We start from the raw sequence: 13,034 nt of genomic DNA, 5'->3' as shown, positions 1-13,034 counted from the left end.
CGTCATGGGAAACGGGACAAAACCGCAACCACAGGCGTGCAAGAAGTTGCGCTCGCTCCTCGGCGTCCCGGTAGTGGCCCTGTTCCCGTACACTTCTTTTCATTCTCTTTGAAAGGAGCGCTGCGGAGGCTTTCTCGAATAATCGAAGACAGATCGCGTAAGGACACATGTACGAGAAAAAGTCGAGGTGAAGTGCCAGTGTTCAGAGTTTATATGAAGTCGGGCGTAAGGGCGTAACGCAGAAGCACTATCGTCCTCGCGTAATCGCGGCAACTGAGCGTCGTAAAGACAGAACAGCAGTTGGGAAGTTTAGATTGTCTGTGTACAGATTATACGCTTGTCGAAAACCGAAACACCGGTGACGTAGGAAAGAGCTGCAGTGCCGGTGCCGCCATCTTGCGACGCTGAGATTCAGAGCGCTCGGAACTGTTATTGCGATGATTCATCGCGTGTTACTTATAGGCGGTGGCGTAAACCGTCCGTAGCAACGTATAAATTAACAGAGAGGTTTAGCGTGTTCGGTTATACACTAAACGCTGGCAGATCAGGCGGAAGAGCGGGTGAGCGGGGGCGCATATGCGAGTGATCATAACGCAAACATAAACACCTTATTTAGAGCAGCTAAATAAGACAAAGCAAACCACTTAATGTTGAAGTCGACACTTATTTTGCGGCCTTTTCCTTCTGCGTCTGAGTAAACGCGAAATCCCTCCCACGTTTAAGCTGCGTCGATTCAGCGTCTGTTCCGAGAAACAAAACACACACACACACACACACACACACACACACACACACACACACACACACACACACACACACACACACACACACACACACACACACACACACACACACACGCACACACACACACACACACACACACACACACACACACACACACACACACACACACACACACACAAAAGCACTGCAGAACGCTGCCGGACTACTTGGTGCGATAACTCACGTGCAGAAGCTCCGCACCCGTGGTTTACCCTTCATTGCCACAGAAAGTTGTCCGCGACTATTGCAACTTCCATTCGCAGGAGTGCACGCTACACAACAGACAACACCACAACACCACGACACGAACACCACGAGGGAGCAATGGGAGGCACTGCTGTCCAGCTCGGCCCTCGACGATCAGCTCAAGCTGATCCAGAGAGCGGAGAAGATACCAAGAGCCAGCGGTGCCCTGGACCAGGGGCCCCGACCATTAGCGATGCCCCTTCGGGGCAAGACAAAACTCTATCTTTGTAATAAAGTTTATATATCTATATATATCCATTCGCTAGTGCCACGCGCCATAACATTAGTTGAGGTATAGTGGAGCAAACAGGTGCACCATTGGGAACATGTCACGTCGTCGAGACCGAGCTGTTAGCCATGCCGTCGATCGAATGAAGGCGCTGTGATTCATCGGCTGGCAGTCATGTTCAGGAATTTAGTGGTGGTGATGATGATGATTTATTGACATCCCCTTTGAAATGGGGCGGGGACAAATACTCACCTAGCCTGCTTGATTTTAATGAGGTAGGCTGTACATGTTTTTCATTCTTGCATTTTGGTATACGTCTCCATAATCTTTCTTTTTTTCTTCCTCAAAACTTATTTATCTACCTTGTATGTCTGCCTATGCCTGTAACGGATCCGGTGGTATCAATCTCTTCCCTGCTTTTTTTTCCCCACCAATAGATTTAAACGTATCTTGCTTATCTCGACTGCTGACTGGTTGACGCTTCTGTCCACTTTAAATCCTAGCGCTTCTGGAAGGTGTGCGTTACCTACGGTCTCACTGGGTGAATCCCTTCGCATTCCATTAGGATGTGCTGAGAGGTATCCGGATTCTCGCTGCAGCATACACATGCCTCATCTGGTTGCGAATATTCGCTCCGCTATGTTTCTCTCCTTAGGCAACCAGCTCGAGCCTCAGATAGCAAGGCAAACATTAGACAAAACCCTTTGTGTTATCGTTCAGATTTTTCTTTCTAATTTCTTTCTTCGCGTTCTTTTAAATCTCCATGATCGTTTGTGTTCCTGTCCCTGTCTCTGTTTCTCTCACTTTCTTTTTGATGACTCCTGGTTTTCTATCTACACTTTAAATTACCCTGTACTTGGTCGCCAACTTTCTTGACCTTTTCCTTCATTCTATGTCGACTGTTTCCAAGTACAGATACTTATGAACTTTAGCCGCCCGTTTATTTTGATCCATGTTCCTTAGTGTTTCTTCAAAACTAATTTTGCTCTGCACTTCTCTGACTTCAAAAGAGGCCCAACCCATGTCCCTCTGTACTGCCTCATTTGTGATTTTACCGTGGGCTCCCAAAGCCAACCGGCCTACCGATCTTTGGTTAACTTCGAACCCCGACAAGGTATCCGATTTGAATGAAGCACAGATGGCATTTGCGAACGTTAGTGCTGGCACCATTACTCCTTTCCAGACAACGACCTCTAGCTCCATCTGTCAGTGGCGGGTGCTGTGCGGTCGCATCACTCAGTGGGAAATGAATTTCAAGAATTGACTACAGAGCAACGCTTCTTTATACACCCAGATATTTTCACTTAAGTAAACTGTATGTCATTCACTCGTTATGTGCGAAGTTTGGCTTTAGTGCAGTAACTTTCTTGGTTCAATGGCCATATTTTTATACCATTGTGAACTCCATAGCGACGTTTAGAAATTCATACCTGAAGAATGCGCCTTAATCTGCCCGAACCACTGAAAACGCGTAATCTCTATGACTCACTCTTCGTACGTGTGAATTTTTTATTAATTGTGCAATGCTTCTGAGGTTAAAAAGGCACTTTTGTAAAGCTGCACTGCAGTGAAGCCGCTTTAGGGGGTCACGTGCCTTTTATGAGAACGTCAGACGCCCCAAAACACATTAAATTTGCAGCACTCTTATTTAAGGTATCATTTGGGAAAGGTGAAAACATATCTCGAAAACAACACAGACTAAGCAGCTTCTTTCAAGTGAGATTCGTTTCCTTCAAAATTTCGCATCCACCGAACCGCAAGGCACTTGAGTAATGTAGTGAAAGCAACGTATAGGATAGAGCTGTGAACTGACAAGGCCAAACAAGTTTCTCAGGAAATTATGAAATGAATGAAAGAGCAGTTTCCACACAGGAGGTATTGAAAAATGTAGTGACCACTACAAAGGCGACATAAAAAAGTTTGGTTTACTCATACTGCGGAACATGAGCAACTTACCAAATTACATGGTATGCACAAGGATGGCTTTTTCCTGTCACCTACCTCTGTGAAAATTAGTCATTTTTTATTATTTGGGAAGCTTGCATATAAATGGTTTAAATGGTTCGGTACATGTAATAGTACGAGTTCATATAGAAGTTAAGGTATTCTAAACGTCTAATGTTTTGTTCTGCACGAAAGACAAAAAAAAAAAAAAAAAAAGAAAAAAAGATGATGACGGTGGTCTGTTTTGTGGCGCTAGGAGAACGAAAAATGCATTAGTCCGAACTTTGTTGCCTGAGAAGACGGATGTTTTAAATGCGAATCATTTCTTGGCGAACATTTGCCACTTTGACAGTATCTATCTATCAATCTAGCCGCCTACGTCTTGATGCTCTCATGGTCGTTTCGTTAACTTGGTATTTACCAAAATTGGCATAGTATGACAAGAATGTATGACGAAAATAAATGATAGGTCATGACATGTGGGTCAAGTAGATCATGAAACAGCTGGCGACGTCTTGGTGCTCTCATGGCCGTTTCGTTAACTTGGTATTTACCAAAATTGGCGTAGTATGACAAGAATGTATGACGAAAATAAATGATAGGTCATGACATGTGTGTCAAGTAGATCATGAAACAGCTGGCGACGTCTTGGTACTCTCATGGCCGTTTCGTTAACTTAGGAGGTACTAGAATTGGCATAGTATGACATGCATGACGAACATAAATGATAGGTCATGACATGCGTGTCATGTAGGTTGTGAAACCGCCGCCTAAAATGACAATGGACCTGCGAAAGAACATTAACACTCAAAAACCACTGAAATGGGTTCTGATGTGGGTACTAAGTAAAGGAAACACTAAAGGATGATGGTAGAAGTCATAGTCATGAGCATGACTCATCAAAAATGACAATGACTCGGCAAAATAGATTAACACTCAAAATCCACTGAAATGGGTTTGCACGTAGGTACTAAGTGAAGGAAACACTACAGGATGGTGGTATAAGCCGTAAATCATGACCTTGACTCACCAAAAATGACAGTGACTCAGCAAAAAAAAAAAAAAAAGAAAAGAAAAACCACTCAAAAACGACTCAAATTGGTTCGGACGTGGGCACTAAGTGAAGGAAGCACTAAAAGATGATGGCAGAAGTCATAGTCACGAGCAAGACTCAGCAAAAACGACAATGACTCAGAAAAAAAAAATTACTCAAAATCCACTGAAATGCATTGGTTCGGACGTGGGTATTAAATGAAGGAAACATTAAAGTATGGGGGTAGAAGCCATAGTCATGAGCATGACTCAGCAAAAATGAGAATGACTTGAGCGAGAAAACATTAACACAAAAAACCACTGAAATGGGTTCGGACGTGGGTACTAAGTGAAGGAAAAGGCTAAATGTTGATGGTCGAAGTCATAGTCATGAGCACGATTAATGCTTTCGCCTTGAGGTCTCTTAGGCCTAGCTAAAGGGACTCCTAGGGAAGTCATGACATGAATGTCATGACATGCGTGCCATGTAGGTCATGAAACAGCCGCCTACGTCTTGGTGCTCTCATGGTCGTTTCGTTAACTTGGTACGCTATCCGCCCTCTGCTTCGCATAACATCGATTCCCACAGGGCGTGGGATCTGCCGGCTTTTTTTCTCGTAACAGTCTGCCACACTGAAGCTGTCGCAATACGCTGTCTCTAGAAATGTCAGCTTAGGTAATACAATCAATGAGAAAGCGATGCAATTTTACGTAAGCATTTCGCACACCCCTAGATTTTCCGTGTTGGTGAAATATATTGCGCCTGATTTCGACGCGTTTAAATGACTGTGTTTTGGGCTCAACGCATTCACCTATACTTTTTTCTTTCGGTTTTCAGGAGACGAAAGGTGTCGAAAACTGAGCGCAGTGAGAACCGGCCGTGCCTACTATATCAAGCGCTCTCTGAGAGGTAAGATTTGAAACATCTGCCCATTGTTCATAGCAAGGAAAAAAAAAAAAAATCTACTTCTAGTAATGCATTTCTCGTGCCGGACACTGATGTGGAGGACATTGAGCTTGTCATATAGACAACAGATGCACCCGTTTCTTAGATCCCAGTGCAGAAGTAGGTGAAGCAGTTGTGTGACACCCTGTGCTTGAGGGCCTGTGTGTCTCCTGGGCGCGACATACTCGGTCGTTTCTGATGCTGTGCGTGACGTGACAGCGCCCATATAGATTCCAAGCGTCTTGTATTTTGTGCCTTCCGTGATGGAGGACGCGATCGGTGGTGCGACGCGCGCTTCTCCCCTTATAAGCCGCGCGCGCTAATTGGGCGCACGGCGGTGTCGGGTCGGAAACGGAAAAGGGGCGTTCCTGTCACGGCGGCGGCGGCTGTGGCTCTGGTCCCGTCTTCCGTTCGACGGCGCCCGCGATTCTGTTTTGTGCGCGCACGCTCGTGTTTGAGCGGAAGAGCCGACTTCCGCGGCGTCGCGCAGTCGCACTTGTCTTCGCGTGACACAGGCCCCTGCGACGACCCGCGGTCCCCTCCTTTTCCCCCTTTATTTGTTTTATTATTTCCTGTTTTTTTTTTTTTTTTTCGAAAAGTGCAAGATTTCTATGACCAATTGTTCGAGACGAAACAATAGTTGGTTGTGCATGTGATATGGATATGGCCAGAAAGAAAGAGAGAGATCGAGATTTAATTCAGGAGTGATGCCTCGATAATTCAGGACTAAAAAAAAAAAAAAAAGAGTGACATAGGATAGAGTAAAGTAAGCCTATTTCGTGTATACAACTAAGTGGCCGTAAGCAAAAGTTATCCATAGTCATCTCCCAGATCGTTCGTCGATTCTGGTACCCGTATATAGGCCTGACAAGACGCGTCGGCATAGAATTGGCAGGATGATTCCTAATAAATTGTCTTGGCTCGGACATTTTTGGCACGAGGCATGCACCGGGCGGCGTCTTCTCTTTTAACGTGTTCTGTACGTTTGCGTCCCGGATAGTTATTCTGGATATTGTCAATTTGTGCCATATTGTTGAATTGGCCATATCTTGTCGGCTATGTCCCAGAGCAGGCCCAGAGCAGGCCCAGAGGGATACTACGGCCTTTCCGATTGGTGCAAAATGCCGCCATTAGAGAATTGACAATATGGCGGAATTTGACAACCTCCGAAATAGACCCCCCCTCGCCCTCCCGGTACATTAAGCTGAAAGTCATGAACGGACGCTCTCCGCGTTGCGTCCCGCTAAGGGCTTGCGTTTAGCGTACAGAAAGTGCTATATAAATGCCATTGTAAAACTGTTGGTTGACACTGAATGACACTGCGATTATCCGTGAAAGCTCTCCAGTGTCACCGTATTAACGGCATTAAGGTCTCACCGAAACAGTAGAATGTGTCAGCATGGCGCCGCCGTTTTACCGTACCGTTACCGCAATTGCTTTTCACCATTTGCGCATGTACACTCAGCGCCAGGCGGTATCGATAATGGTGGAACGGTAACCGTGCACGTTGAAATATCTTATAGTCTCCGCATAGCTATCTGCTGCTTATTACCGTTCTTGCTTCCTGCCAGGCGTACAACCGACGCGAGCGTGAGATAATCCCGCACTCGTGCGCAAGTGGCATTCGGCCTTGCGCGGTTACTTGCGATGGAGCGGTAACGCGGTACCAAAATGGTCGTCTAGCGGCGTCTGTATGCCGAAAGCGCTGCAGCGTGAGCATGCTATACGACGCCATTATTTCGAAATACCTCGCCTGCCGTCGGGCCCGTCTATTTGCCCCACCGTGGGCTCCCGTGCCCGACATCTGCTTTCCTTTCCGCGTGTATACTGAGGGCCCGGTGCGTGCCGGCCACTGTGTCAACACCGTGCGCGCCCTGTGTAGCATGCGGCGGAGCAGCAGCAGCAGCGTCCCTCCCGCGGCGAGCTATAGGGCGCTCCCGGTGTTGCCAGCGCGCTCGTGTTTGCCCGTGTAATTCTCGGTGCGGGCAAACATGGCCCGCGGGCGGGCCGCATTTGCCGTGCGGACGCGGCAGCAGCGGCGAGCGAGGGCGCCGGGAATCTCGAACTTGTGCAACGGCCGTCGTGCACGCCGGGATCTCGATGCGTGGAGCGCGCGCGTACGCACACACCTTGCGTGGTGGTTGCGGTGCGGTTGCGTCACGGGGAAGAAGAAACCGAAGTTCGCGCGAGGCACTGTGCCTCTAACGCGTGGGCTGCCGGAGAAGTCGACATCGTTGCGATGATCTCCGTCGCATTGAGTTTCGTGTGCCGTCTTGTTTTGATTTCCTGCGGTGACTGGCAAGTATAAAGCAAATGGAGGCTTGCTAGCGTTGCGTCAGTCTTTCGGATAATTGTGCAGAAATGCTTAGGGATTGCAGACGAGCCTGCCTTATTGAACTCGTGCATTTCGACTTGTTCTCTCAGTCATGTTAGCTTTGTGCGACATGGGGGGCATGCGGGATCTTGCAATTGGATGTTAACTAGCTAGCTAGAGAGAGAGAGAGAGAGAGAGAAATGGAATTAATATAAATGGAAGGTTGGGAGGCTAACCAGAAAGCGGTCTGGTTGGCTACTCTACATAGGACAAGGCAGTGATGGAAGTGCTTCTCCAATTGCTCCAAATTACTCCAAAAGAGGAAGGCTGCTACATGCCGCTCCAAACTTTCATTTTTGTTAGTAACTACTCCGAACCTCCTCAGAAAGAGCGCTGTGAAAATGAAGACGAGGAACTTCAACCGTGTGACCAACCGATGAGCCCTAAAGAATCCGAAACAAGCTGTATATTATCATCGTTTTCGAAAACGCAGTGAAGCCAATCCTAGCCTTGGCTGCAGCCGAGCCCGCCGAGGCATTTCTCACGGCGAACGTTCTCCACGGTGCCTAAGGCAAAATGTGTGTCAGATTACTTGGACCTCATACTGATTACCAACTGCTGCTGTGGAAACGGTGATATGGGACTGGTTTCTTTTACATTGTGATGCTCAGCTTTATCCGCTTTGATCTCATTTCTGCCACAAGAACTGGCATTTTAAGTGTATAGCTCATTTAGGGGGCTGTATTTTTGAACTTGACATGCAGACTGTTTTGGTGAAATATGAAAGTGACTGAGATTACTTCAATCTCATGCCGATTATCAACTACTGCTTTGGCAACGGTCATATGTGATTGTGGTTACTTTCATAATGTGGTGCTCAGCTTTACCGGTTTGATCTCATTTCTGTTACGAGAACTGGCATTTTAAGTTTTTATGAGACGCTTCTGTGACGCTTTTAATTCCAGGAGTCGAATGACATATTTTGCCGTCTGCTCCGAAAACACTTATGGCTGCTCCAAAGTGGAATTTTTTTTTTCTGCTCCGAAATTTACTCCAAAATGTAAAATGTCGCTTCCATCACTGGCAAGGAGATGATTGAGGAAATTGCAAGATGAGAAAGACAAATATGAAAAGGAGGTGGAAAGAAATGACAGAAAGAAGTGGTTCTGTATCAGAAAAGCAGTAGGTTGGCGCAATCTCCTGCAGCCATTGAGGGGGCGCGGCTGAGCGCCAGAAGAGGAAATCCAGATTGGCTGATACGAAATAAGACGAGAGAGAGAGAGAGAGAGAGAAACAAAACAGCAAGGAGGAATTTCAGGGAGGTTATCCAGACGCACGTACGGTTTGCTACCCTGCGATGGGGGAGAGGAGATATAGGGACGAATGAAAATAGAGCTAAGAGAGCACTATATGAAAGAACGATGACAGAAGTGAGCAACGTAGCCACGCGTACGTGGAAACAAGTGCCAACAGTAAGTCGCAAAGACCCGTCGCGTTCTACAATGCAAGGCAGCATGTTCGACGTTAACCTTTTGAGCGAACTGGTCTCTTAACTGCATATATACGTATAATATCGTGTGCACGTGTTCTTGTGTGTGTAAACCCGCGCAAATTCACAATGTGGAGAAAGTTTCGTTGAAAGTAACTGCATATATACGTATAATATCGTGTGCACGTGTTCTTGTGTGTGTAAACCCGCGCAAATTCACAATGTGGAGAAAGTTTCGTTGAAAGTAACGTTACTAGAGAGAGACGGAGAGAGAAAGCTCATCAATGAATTGGTGAGAATGATTGTAGGACAGAATGATTGTAGAGGAGGAGGGCATGAAAAAAAGAAAGTTCGGCAAGCGAATATTTAGAGCATGGTGTGCGGAGGCGAGACAAGGGTGATGAGTTGATGTGAATAGGCTATAGTTTTTCACTTAAGCCGATGCCATGTAAAAGAATGAGAGAAAAGAAAATGGAGCTCAGCGTTGCCTTGCTGGAGAAGGCATATGTCCCAAATAGTATGCTTCCTAGCCCTTGTGATAAAGTTGGCATCGGTATTGTGGCTTGCAGTTCCTTGGGACCTCCTTTACAGCTTCGGACTGTGCATGACTGCGTGTGAAACTTTTCTCATTCATCTCGTTGCGCGACTTCTTGCCTTCTCCCCATTCGTCTTGTGAGGTGCTTGGGGACCTGTGGCTGGCACACCCACCATATCCAACTTTCATAAAAGTTAGCGTCGTCCTCTCTCATCCGAAGCGCGCGGTGTTCGGTTCCCATCGCATCCGATGTTCTTGGCAGGCTGCCCGGGCCGCTCGCGTAGCCGGAGACCCTTGGCGCGTGTCGCCTTGTTTGCGCTGTCGGAGCTCGCTTCTGCCGAGGACGGCGGAGGGGGAAGCGGGCGTGCGCGGTTCGGCTCGGCGCGTCGTCGCCGCTGCCGTCGTGACTAATCTAGTGGCGCGCCGCCGCCGACGCCGGAGTCCTCGTCGCTGCCGTATATCGCGTCCTGTCACGCGCACGCGCCCGTTCGCGTGTCGCGTCAAAACGCGCGGCTTCGCGTCACGCTCGCGCGGCCTCTCCGAGCGAGAGTACTTTTTTTTTTTTTTTCTCTCCGCTGTCGGCGTTCTTGGAGTCGCGAAATGCCGCATACGACCGACTTGTTCCCCCCCCCCCCCTTCCCCTCCCTCCTTTATTTATCTTACCCGTGTATTTTAAGTAAGGGAACATACATGTTGACATAAAAGACGTTCTTGATCGATTTCTTATTGTTGCTCGGTTACGGTTTTCCGTCGAATTTTCCCTTTTACTAATGCGTGCTTGGTTTTGGATGTTAGACAGAAAAGGGAAAGGCAAGGGTAGGCTCTGCGGCATTATGCACACGGTTCTCTTTTATCGCACTTCAAACAGCTTATTCCGTGGACACCAAGGCAAGCGCTTATGTCGAGCCGATAAGAGAAGGATTATTTTGTAAGACCGCTGCGCTTAGCGCAGGCGCTCCTATATTTCTTTTTTTTTTTAATTTAAATTTTGTTCTTAGTCGACCACTGGGCCGTCTTTGCTCTCTGGATGAACGCAGGCCTACTTTGCGAAAATCGCTGACACCTGTTTGGGAAAAATATTTAGTTAACACGCATCGGTACGGCACACTATGGTACATCGTGCGGTAGTGTTTTGTGTACGATGCCCGGGCGGTAAATGGTCGCCCGAGACTTCTTCGAACGGAACGTGAACCCAAAACGAGGCCGCCTGTAGCTTGTGAGTCGCAGTTAGGTCAGGCCTGGCGCGCTCGTAGCGTATACGAGCTTCTGTCGTATTATGGCAAGGAGTGCAATATACCAGCCGTCAGCGACAAGCGCTGTCTCTTTGCTGTATGCGCCTGTCAAATGCAATCGCGGAGCGTTTCTGAGTGGCTGCGTCGTGAGTTGGTGCTATAGCGTTTTCTCCGTCGGTGTCCGGGTTGATCGACTATAGTCAAAGAACAACAATCGCTGCTGCTTGTTTGCGCGCGTCCCGGCTCCTATCGCTAACATTGTACCGCGTAACACGCCGGCTAGTCTACGAATGCATGCACGGTCGTGCGTTCCGAAGCGCATCAGCCGGCAGCCATGCATGGCATGCGCGCGTCCGGCGGTGATTGAGTCTCGGCACCGCGCGCGCAAAGAGCGTGCAGGATGGTTGTTTGCATTTGAAGCGTCTCCCTGCGCCTGTTTTCCTAACGGCTGGACAGAGCGTTGTAGTCTCCTCCTCTCTCTCTTTGATTGCACGCACGCGCGAACTTTGTTGTTACGCTTTTCTGCAGTGTGTGTTCTTCTCGGTGGCCCTTGGCGGCGTTGCCCAAGCGTCACGAAGAGCGTGGAATGCGAGCGCGGCTCGGTCGTTCGGCGCCGACCCTTTGACCTCGTCGTGCAGTGCGGAGCAAAACTCGCGCAACTACTACGCGGATGGCCGGCCCGTCTGCGAATCCCCCCCTCCTCTCCATTTATTTCTCCTGTTTTTTTTTTTTTTTTTTTTTTTTTTTCGGCTAGCTGCTCTGCACGGCGAAGGACGCGTGTCTGGAATGCCGTAGCATAGACGGAGCTCACTGTGCACTGACGTGAGACGCGGTGTGACTTTAGGTACAGAAGCGGAAGTTTGCAAGTGTATGAAACTCATTGTTCCCAGCAGGCGGCGTGTCGCTTTTCGGTAGGATATCTGAAGCGAGGTCGCAGGAAGTAAGCCCGAGGTTTGGTTTATGTCACGATTCTTTGAAGCAGCTCCATGCAGCGATATATTTAGGAGTGTTTGTAAAATGCGGGCCCCTCTCCCCCGGACGCTGGATTCATGTACAGTCATAGCCTCCTCGATAAACTCTATCGAGGAGGTTATGGTACAGTTCCGGTATCCGCGGACCCGACGCAGTTACGATGCCCGCGGCCTTTTATTTCCACGTACTGAATAATAATAATAATAATAATAATAATAATAATAATAATAATAATAATAATAATAATAATAATAATAATAATAATAATAATAGCGTATGAGACTTGGTGCGTGTCGCAATAGTGGGCTTGTATTCGATGATGTGATTGATGATTGCGAAAAGCTGTCGGCTCCTATCCGAACGTCACCAACTCTCCTTTTTAGGCCGTGTGGTTGTGCATGATGGTTTTGGAGTTCGAAAGCTGTATATTGAGGTATGTATAGTTCTTTAAGCTAGAAAGCCTTGACGAGCAGCGCATGGGATTGAACCGAACACGCGTAGACGTGCGTATACCGGAGGCTCATTTCTCTATGCCCTGGCCGCCTGGCTATAGTGTACTCGGAGTACAATTGTTAGCCCCGCATGGCTTCTTAGAGCGAACATCCTTAGGTGAAACGTAGCGAGTCAGATGTCTGCGACCGCTTATTTGTGAGCTCGCCTCGCGCGCGCGATGGGGCACTCTTGTTTTCAATCGATCGATTTCGGTGATACGTTCGCCTCGGCGTGACGTATGAAGTCACGCACGACGCCTCGCATGTAGCGACGGGCATTCATTCAGAGTATTCTGTGGCGGGAAAATAAGGACAGTGGCAGGCGCGCCGTTTGTTTTGTCACTTTCACATCGGCACACTTGCACAGTCAACGCACACTCAACGGGACATTGCCGCTAGTGAACGTCCGACAGTATACAGGCTGCTTGTTTCCGTTTGTACGCGTCGTACTGGCCCCAAAACGCAAAGTCGTGCTCTTCAGTGCGCGTGCTCTGGATTGTTGGCGTGCATCGCATATCTATACGCAAGCAACACAATGTGGCATTATGAATGATTCGCCACACATTTACTGGTATGTTAACTTAGTAATCCTCACCGCAGTTCATCTGTAGGCGATCGCAGGCTGTTCATCTCAGACGCATGGAGCTCTTGTGTCTCTTGTGTACAAGCTAGATTCATCGTGTACTTCGCTTTTGATTTAAATACTGCCTAATACGCCTGTGCTCGTTCTTTTGAACAATGTTATATTTGCACATTCGTTGCTCATAAATATTATTTCGCACCACTTTACGCAAGTCGTCAGCAGTCACGGCCAAGTAGGC

General features: G+C 47.9%; 1 protein-coding gene across 5 annotated transcripts in view; it reads left to right on the top strand.

Annotated features, from left to right (window-relative positions):
* Window positions 1-13,034, top strand: part of LOC119460676 (plexin-A4-like) — a 356,289-nt gene that overhangs the window by 95,466 nt on the left and 247,789 nt on the right. For 2 of the 5 annotated variants that reach the window (XM_049672066.1, XM_037721722.2), the window contains exon 2: window positions 5,073-5,144. The exons of the other annotated variants lie outside the window; for them this stretch is intronic. The gene's annotated coding sequence lies outside the window, so the exon portion shown is untranslated. The remainder of the gene's footprint in view (window positions 1-5,072; window positions 5,145-13,034) is intronic. 5 annotated transcript variants of the gene reach the window in all.

This window comes from Dermacentor silvarum, chromosome 8 (genome assembly GCF_013339745.2).
Source record: "Dermacentor silvarum isolate Dsil-2018 chromosome 8, BIME_Dsil_1.4, whole genome shotgun sequence".
In the NCBI taxonomy this organism is placed as follows: Eukaryota; Metazoa; Arthropoda; class Arachnida; order Ixodida; family Ixodidae; genus Dermacentor; species Dermacentor silvarum.
The sequence above is the reverse complement of the archived record's forward strand: the minus strand, read 5'-3'. Positions and strand labels throughout refer to the sequence as shown.